Genomic DNA, 21,498 nt, shown 5'->3' on the forward strand with positions numbered 1-21,498 from the left:
TGGCCCTTATTAATCAGGATCTACTGTTCACAAGCCAAGTATCCATCCAAATGTAGCACCAAATTTTAGCTACATTTCCAGAAACTCAGCAATAGAAAAATGATGAATGATTGTTTCAATCCAGGAGTTGGCTCATCAAGATAATCTACCAGCTTTTCCACCTCTGCCAAGACGATTTTACAATATTTCAACTTTTTTTGAATTGTCAGTGGTTCCATTCAAGTTTTTCAGTTGAATTGAAACACATGTATTTTCTGCCAATATATTTTTAATCCTTACAGTCAGCTAGATGTTGATATCGATCTCCTTTAGCTTCCTCCCAATGTTATTGGGAGTTAAAGGCCAAGATGTTTTTGCAATATTTCAACTTTTTCTTGAATTTTCAGTGTTTCCATTCAATTTTTTGGGTGTATTGAAACCTATTTATTTTCTGATAATATATTTTTAATCCTTCGAGTCAGCTGGTTATTGATATCCATCTCCTGTAGCCTCCTCCCAAGATTATTGGGTGGTAAAGGCCAATTTAAATTCAGAATACAGAATGTGAACATATGCACAATGTGTTTCAAGGTGTTTGTAGACCAGGTACAGTAAGGTTACTGGTGCCTCCTATTTTCCATTACCACATCAGATTAAGTTGTCTCGGTCCATTTTAAAGGGATAGTGCACCCAAAAATGAAAATTCAGCCATTATCTACTCACCCATATGCCGATGGAGGCCCTGGTGAAGTTAAGAGTCCTCACATCCCTTGTGGGGATGGTAGACGGCGCCCCAGACTAACGTCCAAGAACACAAAATTGAATCCACAGAGTACCTCCATACTGCTCATCCGTAGTGATCCAAGTGTGCTGCAGCCCCGACATAAAAAGTTGTTTCGAAAAACGTCATAAGAACTCTGTTTTTAGCCTCAATGTAGCCTGTAGCTCTGACTGCTTCTCTGTGCTCCGCGCTCACGTGTGCGCGCCTGCGCGAGACCAGCGAAAGCATGAGCTTTGCTCACCCGTGTTTACATCACGTGACACGTGCACCGCAGGGGGAGACAACGGTAACCACAGTAGCTAAAAGATAATTTGCACTACGGTCTTTTAGCAAAGGACAGCCCAACATGTCTGAAGACTTTGAAATTGTGGAGGAACAGCATTTCTTTGTTGAGCCATATTTGTTTGAGCCCGAGTATAGAACTCAGGCTACTGGACGAAGCAGCCACTGCAGCTCATGAGCCTCAGTCAGCCGCAGAATACCGGAGTCGAGCATTGGAAACCTGGTGGTGTAGTTGTTTCAAATGCAAAGCAATGCCAATGGATGAGGAAAGTCTTGGCTGCTCAGACTGGAAATTGGCGATGCCTGCACTTGAGAATCTGGACATCAGTACTGACAAGACTGCTGCTCGCACACGTGAGCGCGGAGCACAGAGAAGCAGTCAGAGCTACAGGCTACAGTGAGGCTAAAAACAGAGTTCATATGACGTTTTTCAAAACAACTTTTTATGTCGCAGCTGCAGCACACTTGGATCACTATGGATGAGCAGTATGGAGATACTTTGTGGATTATTCTTGGACGTTAGTCTGGGGCGCCGTCTGCCATTAGGTGTGCTAGCCGCTCCCCCGCCGATCTCCGCATGAGATGTGAGGACTCTAATGCTTCACCTGAGCCTCCGTCGGCATATAGGTGAGTAGATAATGGTTGAATTTTCATTTTTGGGTGCACTATCCCTTTAACATTTAAGCAGACATTTCTGTTTATGTAGGTTGATGCTTGTGGTGCCACTGATGTAGTGATGATTACTGTCAGTATGGATATCATGATTTGAATAGAAACTGCTGGCTGCAACTGTTGTGTTATTGTGTTTTATATGGATGGCATATTGACATGATTGCCTCCGGTCAGATGGTGCAGCAGGTGGTCTGCAATTTGTGTTTGCATTCAAATTTTTGTTTGTTCTGTATATTCAAGACTGCATTCACATGCTCCTCTGATATTTGGTGTGTTCATGAGCTTTAAGTCATAATGTGGAAACAAAATCAAAATCGACCCTACAAACAAGTGTTGTATTTTATTACTCAGGGCATTTAAAGAACATGAGTGGGGTTGTCCCAAACTTCTTGCTAAACCACTACATCCCCTAAAACTACTAAAATACTGTTTTACATGACAGGTGCTACTTAATAACTTTTCTAACTAAAGCCCTTTTTTAGATAGGAATTGTGCAAATTTGCAGGAAAGCCCAATCACCTACTTTTGTTCATACAGAATGCGCCTTTTTCAGGGCAATGGGGGGCGTGAGCAAGTAACAAAACAAAATGTTATGACTATAACTTCTGTTCCCTGAAGGAGAGTAACAAGGTACAACACATATAGTATGGGATATCACGCCCCCGCGTGGCCTGACTGAAGAAACCTCTATTCACGCCTTTAAGGCAGATGATCTGTGGTGACGCATGTGAGGCCCGCCCACACATATATACCTGCGTCGCCACAGTCATTCTTCAGTTCGATAGCCACTCTTCACCGAACCCAGCTGCGCAGCGGCGCAACCTAGTGTTGTACCTCGTTCCTCTCCTTCAGGGAACAGAAGTTATAGTCATAACATTTCGTTCCCTTTCAGTCGATTCACTCGGTACAACACATATAGTATGGGACATGTATACACGCCCCGCAGAGCAGCCACCGAACCGGAGTCCACTTCCAGCACTTCAGTGCATCGTGGACCCAGCAGAAAGGACAGAGTGAGCCACCGAAGGGGCTGTCACATCCAAAAGATAAAACCGGACAAAAGTGTGCGGTGATGACCAACTGGCTGCAGCACAGATATCACTCACAGATACCCCTTTAAATAAAGCCCATGATGCTGCCATGCCCCTGGTCGAATGTGCCCTCACACCGAGAGGCAATGGAAGACCCCTGCTGTTGTATGCTAGGGAGATAGCCTCCACAATCCAGTGAGAAAGCCGCTGCTTAGACAGAGCTTTACCCTTAGCCGGATTAGCAAAACAGACAAACAATTGGTCACATAAACGCACACTCTGTGTGCGGTCTATGTAAGTACGTAGCGCACGCATGGGGCACAAGAAATGTAACCTCCTCTGCTCCTCAGAAGTAAACGGAGGGGAACAGAAGCTCAAAAGCTCAAACGACATAGAGCTATAGGCTGCAGAGATAATTTTAGGCAAATTCGCTGCATTTGGGCGCAATGTAACCTTAGAGCCATCCGAAGTGAACTGAGTACACGAGGGATGTACAGATAACGCATGAAGGTCGCCCACCCGCTTTGCAGAAGCCAAAGCGAGAAGTAGTGCTGTCTTATATGAAAGAAACTTCATATCTGCAGACTCAATAGGCTCAAATGGGGGTCCACAAAGCGCCTCAAGCACCAAAGCTAAATCCCATGAGGGAACGCTGGGTTTAATCACAGGCCTCAGCCTGCGGACTCCCTTTAGGAAACGCATGGCAAGAGGATGAGCGCCTGGTGTCACTCCATCAAAACCAACATGGCAAGCAGATATAGCGGCCAAATAAACCTTAATTGTGGAGAAAGAGAGACCCTTATCCAGCAGTTCCTGGAGGAATGTCAAAACATCCACAATAGAGCACTGAAATACATTTCGGTCTTGACCACTGCTCGAACGCCCGCCATTTGTAAGCATACAAACCCCTAGTTGACGACGCCCTCGCACTCTGGATCGTTGCCACCACACTTGGGGGCAGACCCTTAGCTATTAGATTGGACCTTTCAACAGGTAGGCATGCAACCGCCACAGCTCTGGGCGCGGGTGAACCACCTCCCCTCCCGCCTGGGAGAGGAGGTCCCTGCAGAGGGGAAGCTGCCAGGGCCTCGCTGCCAGCAGACTTATTATCTCAGCATACCACGACTTCGCTGGCCAGTGAGGGGCCACCAGAATCAGAGAGAGACCCTGTCGGCGCACCCTCTCCAGAACTGACAAAATCATCTCCACTGGGGGAAACGCATACAGAAGCGTGTCGGGCCATGTGTGCGCTAACGCGTCCACCCCTAGGTGAGTGTTGTGGTCCGTCATGGAAAAGAACAGGGGGCAGTGGGTATTTGCTCTGGAGGCAAAAAGGTCCACTTCTGCCCTGCCAAACCGGTCCCATATTTGAGTCACCACCAATGAGTGCAACCTCCACTCCCTCACAAGAGGACCTCCCCTGGAGAGGAGGTCCGGCCCCAGGTTCAGGTGGCCCGGGACATGGGTGGCTCTGAGAGACAGAAAATGAGCACTGCACCATAGCAACAGAGAGCGAGCCAGTTTCAACAGGGGAAGTGAGCGGGTCCCTCCCTGCCTGTTTATGTAGGAAACCACCGTTGTATTGTCTGTCCTGATCAGAACATGATGGCCTGTCAGAACCGGATGAAAATGCCTTAGAGCTAAGAAAGTTGCTGACAGCTCCAGGTGGTTGATGTGGAGCCTGCATTGTACCGACGTCCACACCCCTCTCACTGCTGCACCTTCGCACAGAGCCCCCCACCCCCTCAGGGAGGCATCTGTGGACACCACCTTGCGAAAAGACACCCTCCCTATAGGGGAGCCCTGTTGTAATAAACCGGGTTCCCTCCATGGGAGGAGCGCCGACATGCAAGAAGGAGATATCGTCAGCCTCCTCTGGAGGAGACACGACGCGCACAGCCGATGAGATTGAGTCCAGCATTGCAACGCTCGCATCTTTAACAGCCCGAGAGGCACTACAGCGATCATAGATGCCGTCATGCCTAACAGCTGTAAGACCGTCCGAAAACGTAGTTTGCGTCCCAACTGAAACTGAGCGAGGCAGCGGTGAAACGCAGCCACCCTGTGCTCTGACAGACGCGCTCGGTTTGAAACCGAACATATTTCCAGCCCAAGAACTGCCCTCTCTCTGGAGCTCGCGATCAAAGCCCAGTCGTCTAGATAGGCTAATATGCGAACGCCTTTCTCCCGGAGCGGAGCAAATGCCGCCTCGACACATTTTGCGAAGGTGCGGGGGGCGAGTGACAAGCCGAACGGCAGCACCAGGTATTCGTAGGCTGTGCTGTGTCCGTAAGATCGATAGTTGTAAACCAATCTCCCGGTCCGATCACGCTCAGTAGCTGTCTGAGTGTTAGCATTTTGAACCTGTAAGTTCGTATATACTTGTTTAACACTCGCAGGTCTAAAATAGGACGAAGTCCCCCCCCTTTCTTCGGAACAACGAAATAGCGGCTGTACCAACCTTTGTTCGCCTCCGAAATGGGAACAACTCGTATCGCTCTCTTGTTCAACAAGTTGTTTATTTCTTCCCTCAGTATGCTGCCTCGTCCCCTACAACTGTGTTTGTTATAGAGTGGAAACGGGGTGGCCGGACCCTGAACTGTAACCGGTAACCCATGGCAACAGTCCTCTCTACCCACGGTGAGACTGCGCATGCGCGCCATTGAGGGAGATGGACAGCTAGCCGACTGACCTGCAGCACTGTAGGGAATGGGCTGTCGCCCCCTGGCGTGCCAGAGGGGAACGGCACCACCAGTTTGACCTGGTTTATTTGTTTGGTATTGTTTTGGGTACAAAACGGAACCTTTATTGAGTTCAATAAATGCACATTTACAACATTCACACAGTGAACAGAAGGCACCAACACTGGGGCACTTGTGTGTGTGGGGGGGTTGTGCTTGGGAGACCGTGTCAGGGGAGTGCAATGCTTCTTGCCCAGAACTAAACCTGAACGCGGCCTCTTTGGCGGCAACAGATAAGGGGCAGCAGTGTCTCCCTCCTGCTGGAGCCCCTCTCGGCCCACTCCCGGAGCTAGGATGAGTGCAGCTTCTTCCTCCTAGGCGCTGAACCCTTCTGGAGGCCTGGTGGCAGACCCTTGCTCCAAGCCGACTGGCGTGGGGTTTGGTGCTTCTTTCTCAGCTCAAATTTTGTCTGAATAGCGTCGAGCGACTGTCCAAACAGGCCTTCAGCAGACACTGGCTCGTCCAAATAAACAGCCCTGTCCCTCTCCGGAACGTCGGAAAGAGTCAGCCACAGGTGCCTCTGCGCAACCACTGTAGAAGCCATCCCTCTGCCCAGGGAGAGCGCTGCACAGCGGGACATGCGGAGGATGTAATCCGTAGTGACTCTAACCTCATTGAGAAGAGGGGCCAGTGGACTGTCGGAAGGCATGAGTGACCCAAGCTCCGCCAGACATATGGCTTGATATGTCTGGAGCATAGTGACCGAGCTCAGCACACGGGCCGTGCTTGCCTGTGCCCGGTAAATCTTCTCCAGCTGCGACGCGGAGAACCTGCAGTGCTTGGATGGGAGCGTAGTGGGGCTGCCAACACCATGGTTTTGGACCGGGGCCAGATAGGCAGCCAGGGACGGATCCATAGGCGGAGGGTTGACCAGACCCGCTTTTTCGGCTCCATCCAGGTCCAAATACTGTCCATAGCTGGGCACCGTGACGCGGGTAGACAGTGGCTTGTTCCACGTCGAGGTTAGCTCCACGACAAAATCAGGGAACAAGGGCAGACTATTTTTAACAGTCGTTGGCTCGGGGGGAAGGAAAAATCCTGCAAACCGCGACGGTTTCTGAGCCGGTGGGGGAGAGGGCCACTCCACCTCCAGCTTCTCGGCTGCACGGTGGTACAGTGAGAGGAAGGATGTGTCGTCCTGGTCAACCGACGCAGCAGCGGCAGCGTACTGGCCCGACGATAAAGCCTCCTGTTCATCCTCCGACAAGCCGTGCACATCCAAACCGATGTCCAGCACTTCATCGTCATCATGGCAAGCGGCTAGCTGAAGTGGCGGCTGGCTAGCGCCCTCGGAGGGATCCGTTTCACACTCGGCTAACCCGTCAACATACTCCATTTGGTCCGCCCAGTCACCAGCAGGGACTTCGGCCAAAAACTCCTCGCCGCCGGACTCAGACGAAGCTGGGTCCCTCGACTCGGAGAGGAGGGGGTCCTGCCGTGAAACGGTTGTCTTCCCCAGCACTTTCTCCACAAACGTGACCCGCCTCTCCAGGGTTGAGCTCCGGAGCTGGCGACAAGACGCACAAGACCCGGGCTCAATCAACGCCCTCCTAGCATGGAGGACTCCCAGACAGACGGGACACGCTTCATGCTGGTCCTTGTCGTGCAAAGAGAAGCCGCACCCCTGAGGACAGGGGCGAACAGAAGACTTCTTCTTCGCCTGTTTAGGCTTGGTGCTCATACCGAGACACGTAACCCTTCGATGAATAGTACTCGAAAATACACACGAAATTAGCGCTCCACGGGTAGCCGATGGCTAACACCAACAGGGGCTGTTAAGCTAATCTCGCATCGGCAGTAGCCTATAGAACAGAGCTAACTAGCAGCAGCTAGCTAACCCACTCGGTAGAGGTGTTCTTAGCGAGGTGAAGAGCGTAAGAACTGAAGAATGACTGTGGCGACGCAGGTATATATGTGCGGGCGGGCCTCACATGCGTCACCACAGATCATCTGCCTTAAAGGCGTGAATAGAGGTTTCTTCAGTCAGGCCACGCGGGGGCGTGATATCCCATACTATATGTGTTGTACCGAGTGAATCGACTGAAAGGGAACGTGTGGCTCAGCGTGTGACGTAAACAGTGACGAGGGAGGGAAGCCGCGGCTAGTCAGGCGGCGATTCTCTCATAATCATCCCGTTCTTCACCGTCTCCGTCATCTGACGGTTAATGGCCTCTTCGTTTGCGAGGGCAAGGAGGGTGCGCAATTCCTTCTCTCCCTAGTTGCTCATCTTTACAGTGTCTGTCAGGTTTGCGTTTCCTTCTTGCTACTAGCTGCTCGCTAATTCCTGCTATCAACTGTTTCCTGTTTATCCACCGCCAGTGGATCGGACGTGTGGCGCTCCTTCCACAAAGCATCAACAGCCCCTCCCATTGCAGAAGGCCGCCTCGGTCTGTTTAAACTAAAAGGGTTCCACAAATATGACTGCCCTACGAGGCGGAAAATTGGGCGCCTTGGATCAACTCACCATTCCGCTTCTGTGTGTATACATGCTCGCAGCTGGCCGGCAAAACGGCCCAACATTCGTGGAAAATGGGCGTAAAAGGGGCTTAAGATAGGTCACTCTACATTCACAGCAACTAACAGTTACAATCTTATACCATATTACAAGTTACATTTCAGCAAAAAATTTACTCTCAATATGTCAGTTAATAAAAAGTTTTTTACCATTAACCAAACATTTACTTTCATCTGCCATATCACTGCAAAATGACATTACCTTGGCACCTCATTTACCAAATTTTTTGCTGACTTTCTGAGTTGTTGTTCTGACTTAAGAGGGCATTCATGTGAATTTTCCCAGTCAGGAACTCATTTTTCAGATTATTCCAACACAACATGAATGCAGGGTTAAAACAAAGTGATTACAAGGAGAGGATTACTTACTAAACTAGCTTATAAACATCCCATAGGCCCTCATGCTTCGCTGTGACTTAAAGGATTCTGATAGCCGTGGCACCTGCATCACGTCAAGAGTTTTCCAGGCGACAACGCAGAGATTGACTCACAATTTGGAACAGCGCCGCCGCTGCACAGTTGCCCCCACAAATGCAAATCATTGATTTCTAAATGAATGGATATGTGGGTTTATTTTTGGCATTTAGGAGAAACACTCCTTATAACAGAAATGCTGCATTTAAGTGCTTTAAACAGATTTGTTTAGCAAATTTAATGTAGTTGCTTGACTGCAGCAGTTTCTGTGGCAGTTCATTCTGTAGCATGAGAGCACATTCACTCCTATATGGTTGTCATCTTGCCTATATGTATATTAACCCAATACAAATGTCAGTGGAGCAAACAGGCAATATTAAACCATATTAGAACTGTGACTCCATTCCCACAACCATTTCTTATTTGCGACGATGCCAGTTTAAATGCCGTTTCTTGCCTAACAGGGAATTACAAATGCTAAATCAAGCATTGCAAATGAAGGTTCACTGCGCTTGTCAGGACTAGATGGAAATTATTCATGCAATATGAATTTTTTCCCTCCAAGATGAGAGAGTATGTCATCCGCACTGCATGATGTTTCCTCTTTAATGGATACAAGCAGTTCTCTGTTCTGGAAATGACTCCACTGAGCTTTTTACAATATTTTTTTTCTCAGCATAAGCCAGTTTGTTTGAGTGAGCAAACATATTAAGAAATAAAAACAAGTTCAAGCCAGTCTACACAGCAGTTACCTACAGATAAAGTCTTTGCATATATATCAATGCTTTAGTAGCCTGAACTCCCCGGCTCTCAGGTCTCACAGGTGGGAAAGAAACCTCTCTATACTGTGAATGTTCAACCTGTTAGCAGGTTTCATACTGGGAGCCTTGAGACCCAGCATATACTTCGTCTAATTATGTTTTAAGTTAAGCTATATTTTGAAGTTTTTCCTGGACATCCTGTGAGGAATGTGAGGTATATTGTGCCTTTGTTTATGGTATATTGCCTTTGTACCCTTTTACACTTTGATTTGTGCCTTTTGACCACATTTACATCTAATCAAATAGAAAGCACACAGCCACTCCCAGAAATGCCAGAGCAGCATATTTGGTAATATGTGCTCCTTAAAACGCAGTTTATCTGTTATGTTGTTGCTAAACCTTTCCTCTTCATTTGATTGATTTGATGGGGCACTTCCACATATATTTTGCTTTATGCTCATCACAGTAATATATCTGTATGCTCCTTCATGACAGAGACTAATTTCTCCTGAGGAAAATGCGTGGCTATTTAAGCATAGTGCACTTGTGGTTTGTGTTAAAGAATTTAGATTATACAGTAGCTAATGCACATCTGCTCAATGTCCACATATTGACCATAATGATGTGTCATTGTTAGAGGAAATCTTGCCGTAAAACTAAAGTGACTTTAAATATTTACCAGGCAGTCTCTATGGAAAGTCGCTGACAACCGGTCCACAAGTTGCATTTTAAAAAATCATGACATTAAAATCATAATATTTACCATTCACAAATGACAGCTTTGTTACTGTGTAGCTGCAGGCAGATGTGTCACATGCATCAACTATGCATTTGATGAGGGTTTATGAATTGATTTACAAGTAGAGAATTTTTTTGTCCTGACATGTAGAGAGTCAGTCTTTTGCTTTAACTTTACACCAATATTACTCAGGCACATTATTTCCCTTCAGTCAGTCTAACTCTCATTGAAGTTGTCAAACTTCCCAGTTATGACAGATGTATGACAGGACTTTTGCTTTCTTTTTGAAACATTTTTTAAAACCGGTTTAAAGCCTACATATTCGTGTGATGTTCATTATGTGTGAAATTCATTGTCATTTATGAGCTCCTGCTGTTATTTTAAGTTTTGTGTTGCTCTTTCTTTGGTCCTACAACTTAATTTTACCGTTAGCGTTCATGCTGTCTTCTTTTCTGCCAATTTGTAAAGTCTTAATAGCTATACAAAACTGCTGCCTGGGGACCAGTATGTGTTATGACTGTTGAAGAGGAAGTAGAACAGACAGTAGAGTGGAGTCTTTCCAATGAGTTTAAAGGTATACTATGCAGGATTGTCACTTATGGGTTGTAAACATGTTCACCAGCGAAAGTGAAAATAAAAGCTAACCCCAGATTTACTCTTGTTTGGTGTTTCAACTTGCTATATTTGCATTTTCTTTCACGCTGTGTCTACTGGATGCCTGCTGCTTATGGTCTTGCAGCAGGTCACTATCCTTTTATGAAGCCCCAGCCTCACCTGAGCACTATGGGGATACACACCCATAAACATCCTGAACATCTCTGCAGATAAACATACTGCCACACACTTCTAGTGGCTCATACGTTTTAGGAAAATCCTGCATAGAGTATCTTTAAAAATATGGTGTCTATAAAAATAATGGACGCAGCTACCGTGACGTCATCCATTGGTTTGTGGACTGCCATTTTGAAGCCTCAAGTTTGGCATATCAGCTGTCACCCTCTTAGTTTTTTGGAGCCAGTAGTGACCATATTTGGGCAAGAGGCTGGTGCTTTAGAGAGGAAAGGGGTGGCTCTGACTGAGAAGCTGGGGAGTAGAGGGTGACACGGGAGTGGATTTTCAGTCCCATCCCATCCCACTCCCATAAAAATAATCCCATCCCGTCCCAATCGCACAAGAATGACTCCCGTGGGGCGTCGGTGGCTTAGTAGTAGAGCAGGCGCCCCATGTACAAGGCTGTTGCCACAGCGGCCCGGGTTCAACTCCAGCCTGTGGCCCTTTGCTGCATGTCACTCCCCCTCTCTCTCCCCCTTTCACACTTGTCTGTCCTATCCATTAAAGGCAAAAATGCCCCAAAAAATATCTTTAAAAAAAAAAAAAAAAAAAGAACGACTCCCGTCCCATCCCGCTCCCATGTTGTGTTTCAATTACAGTAAAAAAAAAACAAAAAACAACAACAACAACAACAACAACAACAAAAAAAAAAATATATACATATATATATATATATATATATATAGTACATGGATCACACAATGCCTACCTTAGTTGAATATAAACACAAATATGACATCTAATGTTGTGTTTTGATGTTTATTGCCTAATTACTTTCACATTCACTCCACCTTGATGCTGTTCAGAATGACAAACACATTTGATTTCTGATGTGGTCAGACAACACGTCATAAGAACCAGTTCTGAGAGAGAAAAATGTAGTTAAACTATTGCAGTAGAAGTAGTGTTTGGTTCCTCTGACTGATATTATTATATATGGCATCATTAGATTATTAATACTGAAGCATCAGTGTTAGAGCAGCATGCTACTGTTGTAGCAGGTGTGCAGTTAAGTTGGTCGTATTCGCTCTTTTTGTTGAGATGGTTTTAGAACAAACCCGGCACACCGGCTTGTCCAAATTCCTGGGCTGCCTCTGTCATTTGGTTTAAATCCAAAACACTCCCACACAGGGCCCGTGGCATTTGGTTTAGAAACAAGTTCCATGTCTTTCTCTTACGCTCAACTCTCTGTTTTCTTCTCCGCCTCGTCTCCCCCTCACGAAGATCGCGCTGTGTGTGTGTAGCCCAGAGCCTCGCCTCCCCTACAGAGACAAAGACACTCGATGACAAGAGCTTTCCGTCCGTTCATTACGCTAATGAACCAACTCACCTGGCTGCCAGATGATGAACGGAAGTGAACGCTCCAGTCTCTTTGGTGGAGAGAGACGAGGAAAACAAACACGCATGAATATGGCAATTAATCCCTTTTAATTTACCGTGCAATTAACCGTCTTAGCGCTTATCGCGACAGGCCTAATTATGATTCCCAGTCCCTCCCGCTCCTGTTGACTTTTTTTTCCCATCCTGTCCCAATCATGTGAAGAATAGTGAAACTGATTCCCATCCCGTGGGAATCCCACGGAAATCACGTGACCTGTGGGACTCCCGAAAAAATGTCAGCCTCTACTAGGGACACAATCGGCTTAATTATGTGTAACTTAAAGCCTCAATAAAACATAAATCGGTGAGTTATTTAAAATTCCTCCCCTGTACCAGGCTGCAAACATTATTATTTCTGCTGTAAAGTTTGGCATTTTAACATAGGCGTCTATAGGAATTGACTGACATCTGGAGCCAGCCTCAAGTGGCCATTCAAAGAACTGCAGCTTTTGGCATATCTTTGTTGGCTTCATTTATCAGCACTTGGGTGTCACTAGTTGAGTAGTTTTGTTGAGCAACATGTACAGCATGGACTTCATCTTAATGTCTGCAGTGCATGCATTAAGGATTACAAACTCTTCAAATCTCTCAGCAAGAACATGCTAAATGTGCATGTAACTTCATCACTGAGTACTTACTCAATACTTATTATCTATATGCCCGCCCTTTTCATGTCCAGTTGATTTCCGCCTGCAGGCTCTAAGATGGTTCAGTCTCTCTGTGGGCTGTGTTTTCTATCACCACTAACTACAAGTGGTAAATAAAACCAGCTACGCTCTTTACCTTCATTATTTCTGCTCTAACAGGTACGCACTCATTTTCAGGGAGGTTGGCTCTATCATCATCTCAGGCGTTTGTATAGGAATGTTAAAATGAGGCTTGATAATGTAATTCAGAATGACACTCCAGCCGTCTTTTCCAGAGGGGAAAACTGCTCTCAGTAATTCCAGGGATCATACTAGACTTGTGATACTAATGACTCTCTAAGAAGACAAAAGCATGAAAGAAAACTGTCATCTCTTGCTGCCTAAGGCTCTCATTTCTTTAATGGTCCACTCTTTTCCTGTCTCTGTCTGTGTGCTGTCTTATCCAAACTCCCACTGTCCCTCAACATCACATCCAGAGCCGCTGGAAAAGTAAAATTATGACATTATCTGTCATTTTTGAAGATAATAATGGCTACGGAACACACCACATATTATTCATTTCTCACATTTGTATTTTTGATACAGCTGATACAGGGGATTTAGGGAAAACACAGTCATACACACATATCAGTAAGTTAGAAAGCACAAGATGTCATTATGTATGCGATCATTATTTTTGGGGGGCATAGCCACTCTGCTTACCTCCCTACTTGGGATGAATATCAAACCACACCAAATTAAAATATACAAGTGGAAAGGGAAAAGGCATAACCATCTCATTTCTTTTGACGACCTCTTAATTCATCCTTGGACCAAGATGCTGCAACTAAACAAATTCATAACAACCGAGCTAAAATATAATGAAACACAAAACTGTGACACTCTTCACCCCACAGAGGGGCATCAGAATTATGCTTCTTTAACACTTGTAGCTGTGATATGACGACAGAGTGAACTCCTTTTTTTGAACATCAGACTCCCTCTTTCAGTATTCCCTGTACATTTACACATAGTGTTTTCACAAAAGGATGTTTTCTGGTACGGTCAGTACTGATTTCCACTGATAGATGTGCTGAAGCTGTTCTGGGTGTTCAGAGTTTTGCTCAAATAGGGGAGGAAAAAAGCTAACTTTCACTTTTGCATGTCAGGTTTTAATGGTGGATATTAAGAAATGGCACTTTATCAGCAACAGCAGATAATTACTGTTGCCAATATCAGTCTGTTAATGTTCTTTATTCAGCATTTTACTGTTTCATTTTGTTGTAGGTCTCTCAACAATGGTAAAATACAGAGTCAACTAAATCTAAGCATAATGAACTTCCCAAAGATACGATTTAGTGCAAGGCTGTTGTATTAGTTTAGATCAGGTTAATTGCTAATTATTCATACTTAATGTGATGTTGTGTTTAAATTTTACAAACATAAAAACAGAAACTGAAACTACTGTAAATTAGTAAATGATCATAATATGCCACAGTTTGACATTGTGAGGTCATGACAGCAGAGGCTAATGCAAACTCCACTTACTGCCTCAGCTCGAGATGAGTTTACTTGTCTAACAGCAGCCATCAACCTTCTGTAATCCACTGTGGTAAATGACAGCACAGAGAATGCTTTGCGTTGGTGTCAGTGGGGACCGCACACCCGTGCGCAAACATAAACTTGCACAGATGTTCAGAATTGCTTACAGCGTATGACCAGGATGGCATTTGAAAGCCAATTAATGCATGAGCAGGCATGTAATCACGTCACCCCGTCAATAAAAGGCTTAGGTGCAGCACAGATCGACATGCACACAGACACAAATCCCACATATGGAAATGTATACACACACACACTCACACATACACACACACACACTCACACACACACACGTACACTGCTTAACATGCAAACAGACAAGAATATATTCCCCAGATACCACCTGCGCCATGAGACAACACAACACGTGTCAGTGTTTCCTCACAGGTTGAGTTTATTTTTGGTGGTCTGCGCTCTGAAATCCAGCACCTGAGGGGTGACTGCCACACAGCATTGGATTTACTAGCAATCACAGTAATTTGTCCTATTATATTGTACTGTTTGGATTTCAAGTAATCCACACTTTGAACTTAAATGTCAACCAGACTTTTTAACACGTCACTGAGGACCTTCCATTGAGTTTAAACACTGATATCTCAACAAGACGAGAAAATACAGCCAGAGCCAGACCAGAGGGTTATAGATGGCACGTGCAGAAATAGTAAGGTAAGGCAAGTTTGATTGTATAGCACATTTAAGCAACAGGGCGATTCAAAGAGCTTTACATACAAAGTACTAAAGAAACACATCATAATTGCTATTATTGCTAGGAGGAAGCCTGTGAACACTCCGATGTTATTACTGCTCGGGGAAAGAAGTTAGAGGTTGTCACTTCTTACAGATATCTCGGTATTTGGCTTGACGGTTCCATTTCTTTTTAACCTCAGGTTGATAATCTTCTTAAAAAGCTGAGGCTGAAGTTAGGGTTTTATTTCAGAAACAAGTGTTGAAAGAGACTGGTTACTGCTGCATTTTTATCAGTTCTGGATTCCAGTGGTGTGTTATACACGAATGCATCTGCACATTGCTTTCACATGTTAGATACTGCATGTTACAGTGCTCCAAGATTTGTTACAAATTGTAAAGCCTTCAAGCATCACCTTGTGCTTTATTCCAGGGCTGGTTGGCCATCTTTGACCCTTCGTAGGCTCAGCCATACTGGGTAAACTCCCTTCATACATTTGTACTTTGATTGAACAGAGATCTGACTGCAGCTATAGTCTGAGATTTGGTTGTCTGTTCCTGGTGCTCGGACTAAGCTGGGAAGGAACGCTGTTATGTGCTCTGCTCCCCTCACTTGGTATAGTCTTCAAAAAGATTTGAAACTAAGTGACTTGGTCTCTCTGCATGATTTTAAAGCTCTCATAAGTACAAGGATGAATGACTCGGTTGGTTCTTGTCATTGTGTGTGGGTAGTCTAATATTTCCACATGTTACTGTGTATCTTTTATGGTTTTTATTGTGTTGTTGCTGGCTGTAATTTTTTCTTATACTGCTGTCTTAGCCAGGTCTCCCTTGAGAAAGAGTTAGTCGATCTCAACGGGGAAGTTACCTGGGTAAAAATGAATAAAATAAAAATACAAACTGACTTTTTGATACAAATAAAAACAGTCATCAAAGAGTCAAGAGAATAAAAAATACAAACAAACTACTGTAGAATAAGACAGGTATGAAATACAAGAATAAAAGATGCAGTGCAGAGTGAGAAATTATTAGTTAATTAACATAAGGCAGCGGCAAGTAGTATTCAGCCTTGATCTAAGAGATGCAGTGGACCAGTTGCAGTTTTCTAGGAGTTTGTTCCAGATATGTGGTGCATAAAAAGTGAACGCTGCTTCTCCATGCTCCGTTTTAACTCTGGGGATAGAAAGCAGACGTGTCCCAGATGACCTGAGAGGTCCCAGTGGTTCATAGTAAGAGTAACTACACTAAAACGTGTCCCGTAATAAACCCTACATCCTTCACAACTCATCACTGTGAAGCAAGGTATTGCCTGGGAAGCACAAGAGCTCCTGTGGGTATGAAGAACAACAACCCTGCACAGTTGTCTTGGTAATGGAGGCAAAGGAAAAGATGTGAGGGTTGCTAAGGTTTTCTGCGCCAATGAGGGAACCATGCACTACTTGGGTATTATCTCGCTGAGGCAGTATTTAAAGACTACACCCTCGGCCTGCCTTGAGCCAATTTCATGGCTGATCTCCTCAGTGTGAGGGACTACGACAGGGCAATTCCACCCCAGCAGGATAGACTTGGCCTCGGGGGTTCAGAGGCCTCTGACAATGGGCTCAAGTCTAGCACATGGTGTCTCTATTTAACAGGTCAAGAGCAAAATCAAATACAAATTAAGGAGAAGCTAATTTTAATGGCAACACTGATGTACATATCCATTTCTGTCCCTGTTAGTGGTCTGTTTAAGAACCATTATAAACTACTGAACTGTAGTCTTGAAGATTAAATCAGAGGAAAAAGCTAAAAAAAAAAAAAAGAGTAAGTAAAACAACTCGAAGTTGGGAAGTAAACCAAACTCCTTTAAAGGCATCACTATACCATCACGATATGTTGCATTTCCAAGAAACTGCAAGACGGTTTGATCACACTCTGATGGTCAAATGACTCAGTGACACAGTGTTCTGATGACAAAGGCGCAGCAGGATCAGCTTTCAGTCAGGTTTAACAGTTCTTTGATAACTTTTGATGGTGTGGAGTAGTAGAGATGTGTTTGTCCATGTATGGATTGCCCAAATAATAGTAAGAACACACAAGTTATCTGTGGTTCTTTTAATAATCAAGCCTACAATTAAGAGATCCTTTATATTTGCCTAAATGGTGAATCAGAAAGCAGATAAAACCTAAAACTTGGGAGTCTAAATTTAGTTCTCTGGTTTGTCTCTTTCAGTATTAAAGCTGCAGTGTCCTCATGCATTTTCAGACAAATCAGCTGCAGTATCCAATCACCAACAGATTTACAATAAAGGGGTGTGTAGGCCCGGTAAAAGACCTCCACATAGACTCGTCTCTTGTATCCTCGCTGATGTCTCCTCAGAGATTCTCTCCTCGTTCCTCGCTCCACAGAGCAGAAATAAGAGCACTGGAAAGACCCTCATGATGGTGGACAGGAATGATTTCCCAGTCAAGCAAGCAAGGAGGGAGGAACGATCAAAGAAGGGAATTGAGATGTGAAGCTGTGCTGATAACTGAAATCAAACCGATTCTGTTGGATGAAATAATATGAAACAGCACAGTTTTTACAGATATTTTCAGTATCAGTGAAAATTTCTCAATAAAAGACTGCAAACATAAACCACGTTTATAAAACGCCACATGCATACTGAATATTCCACTATTATTGCAAATATGGCAATATTCTGAGTTTGATATGGTTCATGTAAACAATATAGTACATTTGGATATTTCATTTCCAAATGAAGCATTTTCTGATGAAGACAGACATGTATACAGCACATTCCGAATATGCAACACACACAGCCTCTTGCCTGTTTATGGTCATCTCTATGCATTATCATGGATGCATTCTACACTAACCAACAGGCCAACAGTTTGTGGAGCTGGGGTAGAGATGCATGCCCAAAGAAAAGCCCACATTTCTGGTCAGAGGGCCAACTCACCCATGTTTACACATTATGAATAACTTGGATATCAACTTGTTTTTGGATATCAACTTGTTTTTGGATATGCACAAATTTCAAAACACTGGTCTTTTCAAGAAGACAGTTGAAGGAATGAGAGAGGGAAGTTGTGTTTGCACAGTCTGACACTGGTGGAAAACCAAAATAATCCTACTTTGATTCAAAGAAGCAAAATGACAAGCAGCTCCAGTTGTTCCACACTTAAGCATTTTGACTTGATAACTGACATGTTAGGGTACATTAGTCAGAGTATGCACTTAAATGAGAATATTAAAGGAATATTCATTTTCATTAGCCATGTAAACTGCATAATAAGGGTATTGTCTATTAGGACTAATGGCAAAAATGAAAGTCACTATATTCATTCATATACTGTAGGGGACACCGAAGAGCCTGGAGCCTATCCCAGCTGACACTGGGCGAGAGGCAGGGTACACCCTGGACAGGTCACCAGACTATCACTGGGCTGACACATAGAGACAGACAACCATTCACACTCACATTCACACCTACCGGCAATTTAGAGTCAACAATTAACCTGCATGTCTTTGGAGTGTGGGAGGAAGCTGGAGTATCCAGAAAAAACCCACACTGACACTGGGAGAACATGCAAACTCCGCACAGAGGAGCTCCCCCACCCTGAATTCGAATCCCCCACCCTGGGTTCAAACACCCTCTTGCTGTGAGGTGATAGTGCTAACCACTGCCCCAACGTGCCGCCACTTTGCAAAATATGTATACACTATCACAGGGCTGACACATAGTGACAGACAACCATTCACGATCACATTCACACCTGCGGCCAATTTAAAATGACCAGTTAACCTAAGGATAAGTTAGGTTAGGTCACTATATTGTAACCCAATTTCTGTTGGCACAGGATGCTGAGACCATCATACATGTCCTAAATACATATTGTGAGCTCCATGTGTATTCGAGTGGGCGTGCCCTGATTGGCTAGCTATGTTTATGCAGAAGTCAGTGGGTGACTGCGTGCTCCTGATTGGAGAAGAGTATCACCCAGGAGAGGGTGCAGCCTGTGTGAGATAGAACGGGAATATTTTGTGCATGTAAATGTTGTTGCTATTGAAAACGCCCTTAGAACAAGAGTTGAAGACATCTGATGTGGCCACTTAACAGCTCATTGCTTGTCTAACTTTGCAGAATTCATCAGTAATTTGATACACTTTTGCTTTCTTTTAGAGTTTTCAGATTTGACAACAACTGGGTAATAATTCATATCGGTGTTATTCTCTGCCACATGAGAAATGTTGGTCATCAATTATTAAAAAATGTGTTTTTTAAATTTGCTGCCACACAACACCCCTTTCATGAGCGTGCCTCTTTTGGATTAAAGAAAACAAAACATATGAGGAGTGAATAACTTGCCTGACTTTGATAAATGTGCTGTAGTTCTGCTGGACTATGGTGAGATAATTGAGTTGGAGCAGATGTTGTGTTATTGTATAGAATATTTTAATAAGTCACACTTTGTACTCTGTGATTGGAGCCATAGTGTTTGTCCAGTTGGGCAGATGTGTCCGGCTGCTGTGGTGTGACAGTGATTAATGACACAGGGATTGGGATGCACACCATGATGCCTCAACACAATATGATTGATTACAAAAACAGATTTGCATTCCTTTCTGATATGTTTGGCGAAATTGTAAGAGTTATGGTGATTCTCAGTGGAATGACAAAAAATAAAGTCAAAGGTAACATCAGAGCGCTCGGAGAAAAACAAAACACATGAAGAGAGGAGGACTGGCTGTAATGCATCACTATTCATTTATGCAGTGAACTCTGTGGTGCTTCACAGGCAATGAAAGCACAGTATTTCCTAAATGCATCTATTCAAGACGGCAATAAATCACTATTATTTTTTTGACTGACTGGAACATATTTTGAAGCAGCACATGTTTTGAAGGAGCTTGATGGGACTCAGGGTCATGCAACTTAGTCAGCATAAACAGTATTATAAATTGGTAATTCAATTAAAAACGAGAAAACAGTGAAATTGGATCCTTGAAATGTGAAAGCAGCAAGAGGCAGTATATGGGTTTATTAGTTACTAATGGCTTGCCGTTCTAAAGCATATAAATTGAAAATACACTTCTTGAGCCCACCCTAATGAATTCCTGAGAGGTTGTTCCTTAGCTGCCACCATGCAAGATGCAACAGAATTATAGATTTGCTTTTGCTCAATATTAAATTAGTAGAGGGAAATGACAGGCCCTCTGAAAAGCTAACTACTGTGTGTGCTGGGCAGGAGAAGCAGGGGACAAGTTACATTGCTAATAGGGTTCAGCTTTAGACATCCCTGTCATTAGTGGAAATCCACTCCATTTGAGCAGCAGAAGGTCTACTTACACATAATCTTTGAAATTCTATCCCTCTCTGCCTGCCTTTGACATATGGGGAAAAGCAGGGAGTGGATTTAGAAATAATTCTGCCAGTGGGAAGACTTTAATTAGTGGGGTAAGATGTCCAATTACCAGCTCATCAAAAGATCCTTCAGTTACTCTTCTGAAAATGGAAATGTATGGTGGCCCTAACCTGCAAAAAAACATTTCAGCAAACAGATTCATTAAGCAGAAATACAGTATTAAGAAAACTGCTAAAAATAAAACACTTCAAAACATGTTTTTCCAAATCTCATTGTTTACATAGACAGTCATGTTGCATTTGCAGGCAGGGACATGGCTCCAGGGATTTACTGTAGTGCACCTCACCATCCTTTGTGATTCTGAAATGAAGAGGAGACAAGACATGTAGTTGTGTGCAACTGCACCTCTTGCAGTCGTGTTCTTGTAGCAGCATGAGAAACTACAATATAACAGGTGCACTGGGCAGGAAAACAAGATTTCTTCTACTACATATACAGTACAGGCCAAAAGTTTGGACACACCTTCTCATTCAATGCGTTTTCTTTATTTTCATGACTATTTACATTGTAGATTCTCACTGAAGGCATCAAAACTATGAATGAACACATGTGGAGTTATGTACTTAACAAAAAAAGGTGAAATAACTGAAAACATGTTTTATATTCTAGTTTCTTCAAAATAGCCACCCTTTGCTCTGATTACTGCTTTGCACACTCTTGGCATTCTCTCCATGAGCTTCAAGAGGTAGTCACCTGAAATGATTTTCCAACAGTCTTGAAGGAGTTCTCAGAGGTGTTTAGCACTTGTTGGCCCCTTTGCCTTGGCATGTCGCTGCAGGATGCTGTGGTAGCCATGCTGGTTCAGTGTGCCTTCAATTTTGAATAAATCCCCAACAGTGTCACCAGCAAAACACCCCCACACCATCACACCTCCTCCTCCATGCTTCACAGTGGGAACCAGGCATGTGGAATCCATCCGTTCACCTTTTCTGCGTCTCACAAAGACACGGCGGTTGGAACCAAAGATCTCAAATTTGGACTCATCAGACCAAAGCACAGATTTCCACTGGTCTAATGTCCATTCCTTGTGTTTCTTGGCCCAAACAAATCTC

The 21,498-nt window shown here is 44.2% G+C and overlaps 1 protein-coding gene across 2 annotated transcripts in view; it reads left to right on the top strand.

Moving 5' to 3' along the window:
* Nucleotides 1-21,498, top strand: part of spon1a (spondin 1a) — a 192,297-nt gene that overhangs the window by 129,964 nt on the left and 40,835 nt on the right. The gene's annotated exons all lie outside the window — the stretch shown is intronic.

The sequence above is a fragment of the Epinephelus fuscoguttatus genome, linkage group LG2, assembly GCF_011397635.1.
Source record: "Epinephelus fuscoguttatus linkage group LG2, E.fuscoguttatus.final_Chr_v1".
NCBI lineage: Eukaryota > Metazoa > Chordata > Actinopteri > Perciformes > Serranidae > Epinephelus > Epinephelus fuscoguttatus.